Below are 13,426 nucleotides of genomic sequence, written 5' to 3'. Positions count from 1 at the left end.
TTTCTGACATTTCCTAAGGGTATAGCCTTCATATTTAAGGTCTTCATTCTCTCTACGCAATAAATCAATTTAATCACACAAAAACTTAACAATATCAATACATTTTTTAGAACAAAAATTGTCACTGACCTCTTTCTTCTCAGGCTCAGGTATGGTAGATACCATGAAGGAAAAATGTAGCTGCATCATTTCTTCTTCAGAATCCTCTTCAACATTTTCTTCAGTAGATTCACTAATCTGCGCCACATGAGCATTCTCCGGTCCTGAAATGTTCAGTGCCTGAATTTGATCCTCCCAGCCAAACGTCTGAGCCATGACAGCTAAATTCGCAGTTTCATTGTTGGATGATGATCCTCTGTTGTTCATCACCGGTACCATCGTCCTGTCTTGGTTCTCTCTCCTATCTGGCTTCGGAGAATCAAGAGCAAAGTGCCCTGGCTCGTGACGGTTGAAACATCTCATCTTTCCTTTGTTAAACCTAACCTTCTTTTCTCCGTTCATTCCCCGGTTGTTTTTTCCTATTTTCTTGGCAAATTGTTTGACCCTAAACATTGCCATGGCAATCTGCCAGGTAATATCCATTTCCTCAACGTCTTCAGGGTGAATCTGGTCAAGGTCAGCAAAGGAGATTTGGGGAGGCAAGTCTCTAGCTATGAAGGCATTATAGCAGTTTACAAGACCAGATGTTAGAGCCGGATTTTATTTTCTTTCCTTCAGATTTGAAACATTTGCAAAAGATTTGGAGGGGGTGACTGAATGTGGGTAAGGCATGGATGATTAAGTAGCATGGAATTGTGGTTGTGATGTAGAGAAAGGTAGAGTTTTTGTAGCACTGAAAGCTTGTGATTGTGGAACTGTAAATGATGAAAATGCATTATTTGATGAAATTCCCAAATTGGCTGTTGAGTAGGAGCTCACATGGTTTATCTCTCGTTTCTTGTCATCCAAATCACAGGCTTTAATGATAGCCATTGTTTCCGCCAGAGTAAGTCAGTTGAGATCTTTGGTTTTCTTGATGACGGAGACGTTCATGCCCCATGATTTTAGAAGAGAATTCAACAGTTTCCTGTTAATCTCATATTGTGGCACATAAATTCCAGGTGTGCTCATTTCAGTGGTAAGTGTAATAAATCGTTGGAGTTGAGCCTCAAGAGATTTCCCAAGTACATGGTTAAACAATTTGAACTTCTGATGAAGCATGTCTTGTCTGCTTTGTTTCATATCTTTATTTCCTTCATAGATTTCTATTAGTGCTTCCCAAAGTGCTTTGGCAGAAGTATATTCCATGAATCCTTGAGCGATGTCAGGAGATAAAGACATTGTTAGAGTTGCCAAAGCCTTTTCCTGTTCTTTAATTTTTTAGAAATCCTCATCCGTGTAGTCTTCAAACTCTTTGTCAATTACAGTTCCATTTTCAAGTGTAGTAGTGATTCTAACTGGACCCTTAAGAATGTTGCACAAAATCTTGAAATCTTTCATTTTGATGTATTTTTCGATTCTGTATTTCCATTCAGGAAATCCTTCGGCAGACAGTAGACGTGGAATCCTTATGGTAGTTCCCATGACTGAGTCTAACTCCAGATGAATTGCACTGTTTTGTCGTTCCATTTTTTAATTCTCTTAATTGATTGAAAACAAAAATTGTAATGAAAGCACAACCGAAAACTGAGTTTACATCCAAGAATGAGATTATGGCCAAAAAGGGGTTTATGGCCGTACACGGGTTTGCAGCCGAAAACAGTTCACGGTCAAAGCAGTTTACAGTCGAAAATTGGTTGTTTGCAGTCAAAAAATAGTTTACAGCCAAAAACTCAGTACGTTTACGGCCGAAAACACATTTACAGCCGAAAACTAATGAACAGTTTACAACCGAAAACTCCCAGATCTTGATGAAAACAGATGATTTCGAGCAGATTTTCAATCCCTTTGGCCTTGAAATCACGATCAACAGCAGAAACTCATTAACCAAGCTTGAACAATCACGAAAATGAAGAATAAATCCAACAAAAACACAACTTGAACAGTTTTGACACTAGTATGGCTCTGATACCAATTGTAAGTCCCCCAAATCTGGAACCAACTAGTGATCAAACACAAGAATAAGCAATAATCAATGAGAACAAGAAGGAGTAGAAGCAAGAATGATCCAAATTGCACACGTTTCTATTGAACCGCAAACGTTTGGTACAATGGACACACACATACAATTGAACACTACTTCTGACAACACTAACACTATATATAGGGAACATGAACCGTAAACAAGTTCACGACCGTAAACAGACTAACAACCGTAAATACCAGTTGAACCGAAAACACTCTGTTTTCGTTTCACCCAACTGCAAACCCTAAAAACACCTAAAAAAAATAATAAGACTCATACAAATGAATGCCTAGCCCAAACCAGCAAAATATGACCTAACACTGCCTAACAGATTCTTCTTATTCGTTTGGTCACTCTTTGAAAAAACCATTACAAAATGTTATAATTATGCTTAATCTTATAAACACAACCATATTTAGTGAATCATCAGTAAATCATGACGAATAGAATTTCCATCCTTTGTGGCAGATTTGAGTAATCCATATCAATGGACTAGATTCATTAGTCCTTCACTTTAACTCACATAAATATGTGATCAATGAATTAGTCATAATCTTCTAAAGATCATGATTTCCTTACATCACACAATTCGAATTGTATGACTCCAAGTTTCTATCCAACTGAAACATGGGCGATGAAAATTCTTTATCACTTAGTCAATTATCACATTTACCACAAGTGAAATAATAAGAATCAAATCCACAATTAATATATTGGTAATAAAAAAATGTAACCAACATTTTCATAAAGGCCATTGCAAGGAAATATAAAGTAAACCAGCTATATAAACCAAAATTTTACTTTTATTAATAATAAACTAAAATTTGGAACTTGTCCTTACAATGCATAAAATAAAAACTATGTTTCCAAACATTTCCTAATCAATCTGTTAAATTATCATAACTCCTAAGTAGCAGCTCCAAATTCTGATCATCAAAGCATGCAACCGAAATCCATCTCTCATAATCAGAATTAGCTCACTCTTCTTAAGCTTCCTTCTTTCTCTTAGATCCTGCAATACCATCAAAATGTGATCATCACATCATATATTAAGAGTATATGAATAGGAACTCATTAAGATAATGGATTTAGATAATGGATGTACTTGATGTAGAGTCACAAGACTTGACTTTACCATCTCTGAGATCTTTCAGGTAGTTTGGGCATCTTCGCAACCAATGTCCCTTCAATTGGCAATAGAAACATATGTACTCTTTAGAGTTAGCACATGGTACTATCTCAAAACTAGCCTTTCTCTTTACTATATGACCAAACAGTTTGACCATGGACGATCCATTTCCATTAGGAAGAGAACTCTTTTCTGGACCACCATTTTCCATATCCACGGAAACTTTATAATTAGATCCTTCAGACATTTTTGCTTTACTTGTGCTCTTAAGCATTTCTGCTTCAGCAATAATCAACATATGTGTCAAATCAATTAGATTCACGTCGATGTCGCTTCATATAAAGTTCTCGATGAACTGTTCATATGACTTAAGAAGTGAAAGCAGAACCCAATCAATGGCTTGCTTCCTATATAAAATGACACCGATCTTTCTAATTAGTCAATGTACGATTTTATTTTCAGAACATGCGTATACACAAAATTTCCATCTTTATGTTTGTAGGCCAATAGGCTTTAAGTAGTTTCGTATCTTTTAACTCGTGACATGGGAGAGTTAATGGAGGAGGAGGAGTATGAGTTGGAGAAGCATGAGATCCATTTCCACCATTCCTCGAAGAAGGGAACATACTTTCACCTTGATCAGAATGTGGAAGATCATCTTCAGATGGTAGAGGAAAACCATTTCTAAAAGAATTAGGAAGACCATTGTTGTCTTGACTTGACATATATAATAGGGAAAAAAGAATTCAAGTTAGTTGATTTTAATCCTGAATTATCAACCCATAAATTTAAATTAAGGCTAGGACCCATATTTTCGATTCGAACTTTGAATAGGTATGTCGTAATCAAATTCGAATCTATTTCAGGTAGGTAAGGACTTTACCCATTTCAATCTTATGAAACTCCTAGATTTTTTTTATATTCATTGAATCTAATCAATGGCATGTTTAATCTCGATTATGCTCTCACTTTTGTGACTGGGATGCCGAGGATCACAAATGAGATGTGAATAACCAAGCAAATTAGCTTGGTACTCTCAATGTCATTTGTCATCTCGCTTTAATGTGTCGATTAGCCACACGCACTCCATTAATCAACGATAATTTTTCAAGACAACCATTACCAATCTTTATTACTCCCCCATTAGTGTTCTGGTTAACCACACACGCTCCACTAACGAATTACAAGTATAATGTGCAATTTCATGGATTAGCATACAAATTCACATTTTCCTAAAGTAACTAAGAGTGAGATTTTATAAAAATAGTTTAGTTACTTTATATCATTATACTTTTAATGAGAATTAATTGTCCTATCAAACCAATTCGGCTAATGACCATCCATTAATCAATGAAACGGTGGGTGAGAGTGGAATCTCATTCAACTACCATTTTATAGGTAGTTTCTTTATACCCCCATTATAGACTAGCTTCGTCAATGAGGAATAATAGCGGTTTAACTGACTATTCTTATACATATATTATATATTAAATTTTTAATTATATACATAGTATAAGGTGCATTTAAAACATTTTAAAATAACAAGGGTTTAATATTTTAATAAATTAAACTTTTAATTTAATAAAATTTAAACCATTTATGGATTTATTAATTATCTTTTAATTAATCGTTTAATTAAATCAATAATAAGATCCATAAGGATGTATTTTAAAGTTTTAAAAATACTAGGGTTTATATTTTAAATTTCGAAAATTAGTTAATAAATAAATTAATTTTAATTTTAAAAATAAACCAATCATGAATTCAAGATAAGGATATCTAATTACCTAGATAATTATCTAGTTTTACTTAATTAAAACATTATTTAAGGTAATTATCCTAATCAATTCATGAGATAAGCAAAAAAAAATCCGAATTTTGTGGATTTGGCTGTCCAACACGTCGTGGTAAACAATCACCATGCTGTGATTGGACGATTTCACAGGTCAACACGCCGTTGTGGAAGAACACCATGACGTGTTGGCGGAACAGAATGACGATTTTGTTTCCTTCTCCTTGTTCAAGTTCAACCATTGTATCAATTCAATAGAGAACTAAACCTATGCTCTAATACCATTGATGGGTTTCATAAAAAAAAACATATAAAATCCTATGTGTGCATGCAACCCTAATATTTGATCTATGTTTTCTCTAATTGAACATACAACTTGAAAAAAAAATAGAAACCCTAGAACTCTAGTAAATAATATAAAATACACCATTAGGGTTATAAGAATCATACTTTGATTATTATATAGTAATAACAATCTAAATCCTTGTGTTGTTGAAGCCTTTAGAGCAAGCGCCATAAATGTCGCGCCTCTAATGGTGCACATCCAACACTATCAAAGGAAGATGATTGAGAACGCGGAGAGAGGCTCAGATTTTCGGCTAGCTAAAACATCCCAAAAATACGGTCCACAAATTTCGTTTTAAAATCATTAATAAAGGAAACATGATTACTAATCATCGTATAAAACCCATAAATCGTGTAACTCAAAAAAACACAATATCTGTCAATGTATCAAAATCATATCAAATATCAAAGTGACTCATCCCAGGATAAAACTATGGTGTGTGTCATGCAGTCATCTGGATCTCTTCCCTTAGGCAGCTGAAGTACCTAAAACCAAAATTGAAAACTATAAGCACGAAGCTTAGTGTGTCTCCCCAAACTACAACATACCATACACATATCACATAAACATGTCATAGACCTAGCCCCTGCTACATCGAGTCAAGCTCAGCATTGGGCACCGCCCGGCATCGAACCCTATTTGGCATAGGGCCTCACCCGGCATCAAGCACATCTCGGAATACATGTGAACGCAATCAAATAATACACATAAGCTAAGCAAATATCATTAACATTTAAACATTCGTTGGGCCCCACACGGCTTCAGACTATAATCCGGAAACATACTAACATTCCAAGGGACCGCCCTGGCATCAGACCGAAGTTCAGAAACATACAAGTACGAACACATGCAAGAATCACAAAGACATCAAGCATACAAACATCCCTCGGGACCGCCCCGACATCGTATCGAAATCCAGAAAAGCATATAAACCTACATCTGGCCCCAACCGACATCGGACCATAATCCGTAACTACTACTAACTAAACGGGCCGGCCTTGGAGCCTTACACCCGTTCCTACTGGCAGAAACTCACCTCATATGCTAACTGTGAAATCTCATGTAAGAAATCTCCGACGACTGATCCAATGACTCCCTGGCTATCAGTTTCATAATAACACTTAACCAAAATCTGATAATCCTTCTTAGGGTTAAATGACCATTTTACCCCTAGTCAAAGTCAATGTCCTGGTCAAATTTATAGTCAAGGTCAACTCCCAGTCGACTCAACTCGACGATTCTCATACTACTCCGACTCGTGATCAACTGAGTCAACTCGTCGAGTCCCTTCACAGACTCGTCGAGTTCTACCTAGCATAGAATTAGGACAACCCGACTCAACTCGTCGAGTCCCTTTCTGGACCGCCGAGTTACCCAGTCTGTTTGGGCTATCTTAATGGATTAAACCCCTACACTTTAGATCCAAGCTTCACACTTCAGAAAAACCATTGCAATGCCCTTTTAAGGGTAAAGTTTCTAACTTTACCCATTAGTACCTCTTCTTCAAGTGTTTAGCTCAAACCCTAATTCCTTGGGACTTAGAACTTGGTCCTTATCCCATCCTTACACCCAAATAGAGCTTACAACCTCATATCTACACACCTAACACTAAATGGACACGTAAAGTTCCCACCTTTTCCACATGCATGGCCTTTTGGGGCTAAAAAGGCCAATATGACATTCTAAGGCTTTCATGGGGGATCCAATGGCATAAAGTTTGCACCTTTATGTCATTTCATCCCCTCTAGGTCCTAGACCTGGTAGAATACCCACTTGGGTTGATCATTCTCCAAAAGCTATAAATCTTGGATCAAAAACCCTCATAAAGATGGACATAAAGAGATCTAATGAACTAATAGTCAAGATAAAAAATGGACTACCAGAAAATGTAGCAAATGGCGTTTAGCTTCTGGATCTACTATTACCTTCTTGAGCCCTCTATCTTCTTCTTCTTCCACAAGCTTCAAAAGTACACAAAGATCGCTAAAAATGGCTCACACTCTCAAATAACACTCTAGGGTTTCATGGATTAGGGTTTGGGACAAGGAGGCTGGAAATGAGGCCAAGGGGTGGGCGTTAAGGAGCTTAAATAGGGTGAAAAACCCCGAAATTAGGGTTTCACTCTGGCCGATCTACTCGTCGAGTCGAGGGCTCTTAACCCGTCAAGTAGGTAGCTTAAACCCTGCGCATAATCTGCCCTATACTCGACGAGTTAGGGCCACCAACTCGTCGAGTTACCCTTTCAAAATAAATAAATTAATGAGTTAAATGCATATATACCAGGAACCAGTCATTACAATTCTCCCCCACTTGTCTTAGAATTCGTCCTCGAAGTCTGTTGTGCCTAAAAACAACTCCTGGTAGTGCTCCCTCATCTCCTCCTCGAGCTCCCAAGTCCACTCAGAACCCTTGTGGTGCTTCCACTGCACCTTCACTAACTAAAAAACCTTGTTCATAAAGGTTTTCGTCTTGCGATCCAGAATCGCCACCGGTCTCTCAATGTAGTTTAGGCTGTCGTCAACCTGAAAATCCTTCAAGGACACAAGCGTTGAATTGTCCCCTAAGCACTTTCGCAACTGGGAAACATGGAAAGTGTTGTGGATCTGGCTAAGCTCTACTGGAAGATCTAATGGATACGCCACCTTGCCCACCCGGGCTATAACCCTGAAAGGACCAATGTATCTGGGACCCAGCTTGCCCAACTTTCGGGATCAGATCACACCTTTCCAAGGTGACACCTTCAGGAGGACCATATCGCCCACCTGAAACTCCAAGCCTAAATATCTCTTGTCAGCGTAACACTTTTGCCGACTCTGAGCAGTCTAGAGCCTGCTCCGGACTTGTGGGATCCACTCTGTAGTCTTGAGTAGTACCTCAGTACTCCCCATGACTCTCTGACCGACCACGCCCCAACAGATTAGGGTCCTACACTTCCTCCTGTAGAGCATCTCGAAGGGAGGCCGGTCTATGCTGGCGTGGTAACTGTTATTATAAGAGAACTCCACTAGCAGATATATATATATATATATATATATATATATCCCAACTGTCACCAAAATCCAAAAAACATGCACGCAACATGTCCTCAAGAGTCTGTATCTTCCTCTCGCTCTGTTCGTCCGTTTGAGGGTGGAAAGTGGTGCTGAAGTGGAGACGAGTACCCATCTCATCATGAAACCGCTTCCATAATCTGGAAGTGAAATGAACATCTTGATCTAACACCACCGAGATAGGCACTCCATGTCGTTCCACTATCTCCCGCACATAAATCTCAGCCAGCTTCTCGACCGATATACTCTCCTGGATCGGGATAAAATGAGCACTCTTGGTCAACTTATCCACGATGACCCATATCGAATCAACTCCACGTGCGGTCCTGGGAAGCTTAGTGATGAAATCCATAGTGATATCTTCCCATTTCCACATGGAGATGTCTAATGGATGCATCTTGTTGTGGGACCTCTGGTGCTCTGCCTTGACCTTCCTGCAGGTTAGACATTTCTCCATGTACCAAGCTATACCCCGCTTCATGCAGGGCCACCAGTAATCATGAGGAAGATCTTTGTACATCTTCGTCGGCCCAGGATGGATGGAGAACCTGGACTTATGGGGCTCATCCATCATAATATGTCATACTCCACCCTAGTACGGTACCCATACCCTCCCATACAGGGTCAACAGCTTCCAGCTGTCGTAATCAAAGGAGGCCACCTGGCCTACGATCCACTCGCACTTCTGGCGCTCCTCCTTCAAGCCCTCAACCCGCGCCTCTCGGATCTGCACCAACAATGGGGTAATCACTGTCATCCTCAAAAAGATGTCTCAAATTGGGGCCACTACCACCTTGCGGCTCAGGGCATCAACCACCACGTTGGTCTTGCTCGGGTGGTAAAGGATCTCACAATTGTAGTCTTTCACCACATCTAACCACTGACGCTGCCTCACGTTCAGATTTGGCTGATCCATGAGTTATCTCAGACTCTTGTGGTCCGTGTAAATGGTACAACGGGCCCCATAGAGGTAATGCCGCCAAATCTTGAGGGTGAACACCACAGCCCCCAGCTCTAAATCATGTGTTGGATAGTTAGCCTCATGAGGCTTCATCTGCCTCGAAGCATAAGCTATCACATGACCCCGCTGCATCAAAACTGCTCTCATGCCTGTGATCGAAGCATCACAGTAAACTACAAAGTCATCGACTCCCTCTGGCATGGTCAGAATCAACGCCTTGCATAACCGCTGTCTAAGGGTCTCGAAGGCTGCCTGCTGCTCAGCCCCCCAGTGGAATGTTACTGACTTCTTGGTCAGTCGGGTCAAAGAACAGCGATCTTGGAGAAATCAATGAAGACTAATACAGACCGATCCAGCATCGGTCTGCACATGCAATTCATGAGGTCCATGAACGCGGCTAGAGCATTAGTGAGCCCAAACGACATCACCACAAACTCATAATGACCATAGCAAGTCCTAAAAGATGTCTTCTACACATCCTCGTCCCTAACTTGCATCTGGTGGTAACCCGGTCTCAGATCAATCTTGGAGAACTAAGATGCACCCTGCAGCTGGTCAAACATATCATCAAACCTCGGTAGGGAGTAACGGTTCTTCACTGCTACCTTATTCAACTCCCAGTAGTCTATATACATGCGATGTGACCCATCATTCTTCTTCACAAACAGGATCGACTCTCCCCATAGCGAACTACTCGGCCTGATAAATCCCTTGTCTAGAAGCTCTTGCAACTGTGTATACAACTCCTTCATCTCGGGTGGAGCCAACCGATATGGTGCCTTGGCTATCGGAGCCACACCATGGACTCGGTCAATCCTGAACTCAACCTGTCTCTCTGGAGGTATCTCAGGCAAATCCTCTGGGAATACATCCGGGTACTCTCGCACGACCAGTACATCATCCACTGTCGTCTTACCCTCATCTCAGGTATCCATCACATCTGCGACATAACCTGTGCAACCCTGCTGAAGGTAACGCCTCGCCCTAGTTGCTGAACATAAAACTGGTCCGTATTGTGGCCTCTCGCCTTGGATCACTTGCCCTCCCCCACGAGGAGTCCGAACCCTCACTAGCTATTGCTCGCAGTTAATCAATGCCCCATTGGGGCTCAACCAATCCATACACACTATAACTTTATTCCCTCTCAGGGGAATAGGAACCAGATCCACTAAAAACTACACATCGAATAATTGTAGTGTACATCCTCTGTGAACCCTCGCAACCCTGACGGTCCTATCGTCTGCTATCTCCACATCCAATGGGTAATCTAGCTCCCCCGGAGCTCGTACGAATCGCTTGCTAAGCACGAGCAACACAAAATATTTGGTTGCACCCGAATCAAATAGTACCAAAGTTGATATACCATTCACTAAGAACGATCCTAAAAACAAACAAGTAAACATAATCAATAATCAATACAAATAAAGAGATAAGGAGAGAATACATACCCGTCACAACATTGAGAGCCACACGTGCCTCCTCTTGAGTAAGCTAGAAAGCCCTGATCCTAGTCGTAGGCGCCTCTGCCCGGCCCTGACGGCCATCTGTAATCCTCAACGTGGCAGGAACGGGTGCGGCCACCTGTCATGTGGTTGCTAGACTAGGACACGGGGCCTTTTGTGGCCCCTCTGATTGCACTGAAAGCAAATTAGATCTTAAACTGATGTGGCGGTAGTTGTAGTTGTGCAATCCCTACTCATGTGACCAGTTCGACCGCACTGGAAGCATCCCGAACTCCCCGCCCTGCATGCCCCCTCGTGCATCTTGCCGCACTTGCCACATCGGTTGCGGCCCTACTGGCTCCTCAATCTGTGGTCTAGTAACTTGGGCTTCTTGCCCAAACTGCCTGTCTGAACCCCATCTGGTTTCCTCTTCCTCTCCATGTCCAAATCCAACTCCCTCTCTTGAGCCCTAGCAATCATGTCTTCCAGCATCTTGCAGCTGGAGTGGCTCAAAAACTATTTGATATCACTCCGCAACATATCATCATATCGGCCTTTTTTCATCTCCTCTTCCAACACGTGTTGTGGAACAAGAAGGGTCCTCTCCTTAAACTTGGCGGTGATCTCCGCCACTATGTCTATCGTCTGCTCAAGATCCTGGAACTCCCTCGCAAGGTGTTGCACCTCAATTACAGGTGCAAACTCGGCCCTAAAGCTGGCTGAGAAATCACTCCAGGTCATAGCGTCTAGAACTTTATCATCCCCAATGGCTCGTCTGACCTCCTCCCACTAATCACGTGCCCTGTCCTTCAGAAGATAGGATGCAAGTCAGACCTTGTCCCCCTTAGGACATCTGCTCGTACGGAACACGTTGGCGACATCAGCCAACCATCTGCTGCTAGCAATGGGGTCTCGAGCCCCATGATATCTGGGAGCTCCACAAGCCCTGAACTCCCTGAAATTCAGTGTGCGCGACCCCTTCATAGCCACCACCTCAGTGCGGAATCCACTCAGCCTCTCATCCAAAAGCTCCATAATACCATCCTTGATCGTGTCGAAGATCACAGGAGCCTGATTCAGAATACTGTGCGTGATCTCAGTCGAGATGAACTCCCTCGTCTACTCATCCAGCTGCCTGGCTCCAGAGCCCGAGCCTGATCCTTCACCAATGCCTGAAGTGCCAACTTCCCTAGTGCGTGGCATCACCATACTGAATAAAAAATACACCATAACAAACATCAGTATACTCATCATAACTCGAGAGATCTCACATTCTACAAGTTCCTTGGATTCATCTTAGCCTTCCTTGACTCGAGTACGGATCCTCTGCTTTCAGAAATACGGCCTCATACTACCTTCCACATCTATCTATACTTTCCTCAAGAACTGTCTTGACTCCACCAAGTCCCTTCTACTACTACTGCTTTACGCGCTACTCTCATCCTAGGCTTGCCCTAGGGTAATCACCATCACACTCTCTGCCATCAACTGCTTAAGAAGTCCCTTTTTCCTCCCTTAACTAGCTTGCGAATACCATTACATATTACTAAGACTAGATAATTCTTCGAATAAGAGATCCTACCCTACAACTGTTGGACTCAAACAAGAGCTGCGAAATTGAGCTAGACCTAACCTTCTAAAATTATTTAGTCCTTACAAATGTAAGTTAACATATTCGTTTACTAGTTAGTAAAATACAAGTAGAACTCCTAAAAGCGTAAAGCAAGCAGCATTTGAGCATTGAGTAAACATAATCAAGCATATCTCATTCAAGCTATCCCTGACTAATCTGTACTAGCATGCAATTCATAAAGCTAATACACATATAACAGGCATATACGACATCCTTCTTAGATCCTTAGTCCTAATCTAGCATGCAGTTCTCATAAAGTTGATACACATATAACAGGCACATAATGCATCTTTCCTAGATCCTTAGTCCTAATCTAGCATGCAGTTCTCATAAAGCTGATACATATATCATAACATAAACTTGTATGGTTAATTCGGGAGTACTTACTTGAGCTCGGTTGATTGCATGCACCACACCCTTTTCTCTTTTTCAAAGTTCTTTTTGCTTTTTCTAAAATTCCTTTCTTTTTCTCAAAATCATTTTTAAAAAGAGGTTTTCCTTTTGAAAATTTATATACCAATTCCTTAGTTTGAGTTCAGACACACCCGAAAGTGTGATCGAATCCCTTAAACCAAGGCTTTGATACCAACTTGAAACATCCCAAAAATATGGTCCAAAAATTTCGTTTTAAAATCATTAATAAAGGAAACAATAATACTAATTATCGTATAAAAACCATAAATCGTGTAACTCAAAATAACATAATATTTGTCAATGTATCAAAATCATATCAAATATCAGAGTGACTCATCCCAGGCTAAAACTGTGTTGTGTCCCATGCAGTCATACATAGCTTTTCCCTTTGCTACCCGAAGTACCTGAAACCAAAACTGAAAACTATAAGCACAAAGCTTAGTGAGTCTCCGCAAACTACCACATACCATACACATATCACATAAATATATCTTGGGCCCCGCCCCTGCTACATCGAGTCAAGCTCAACATCGGATTTCCTGGCATCGGGCCCCG

The sequence above is a fragment of the Lactuca sativa genome, chromosome 3 (genome assembly GCF_002870075.4).
Source record: "Lactuca sativa cultivar Salinas chromosome 3, Lsat_Salinas_v11, whole genome shotgun sequence".
NCBI lineage: Eukaryota > Viridiplantae > Streptophyta > Magnoliopsida > Asterales > Asteraceae > Lactuca > Lactuca sativa.
This window is presented reverse-complemented; position numbering follows the sequence as displayed.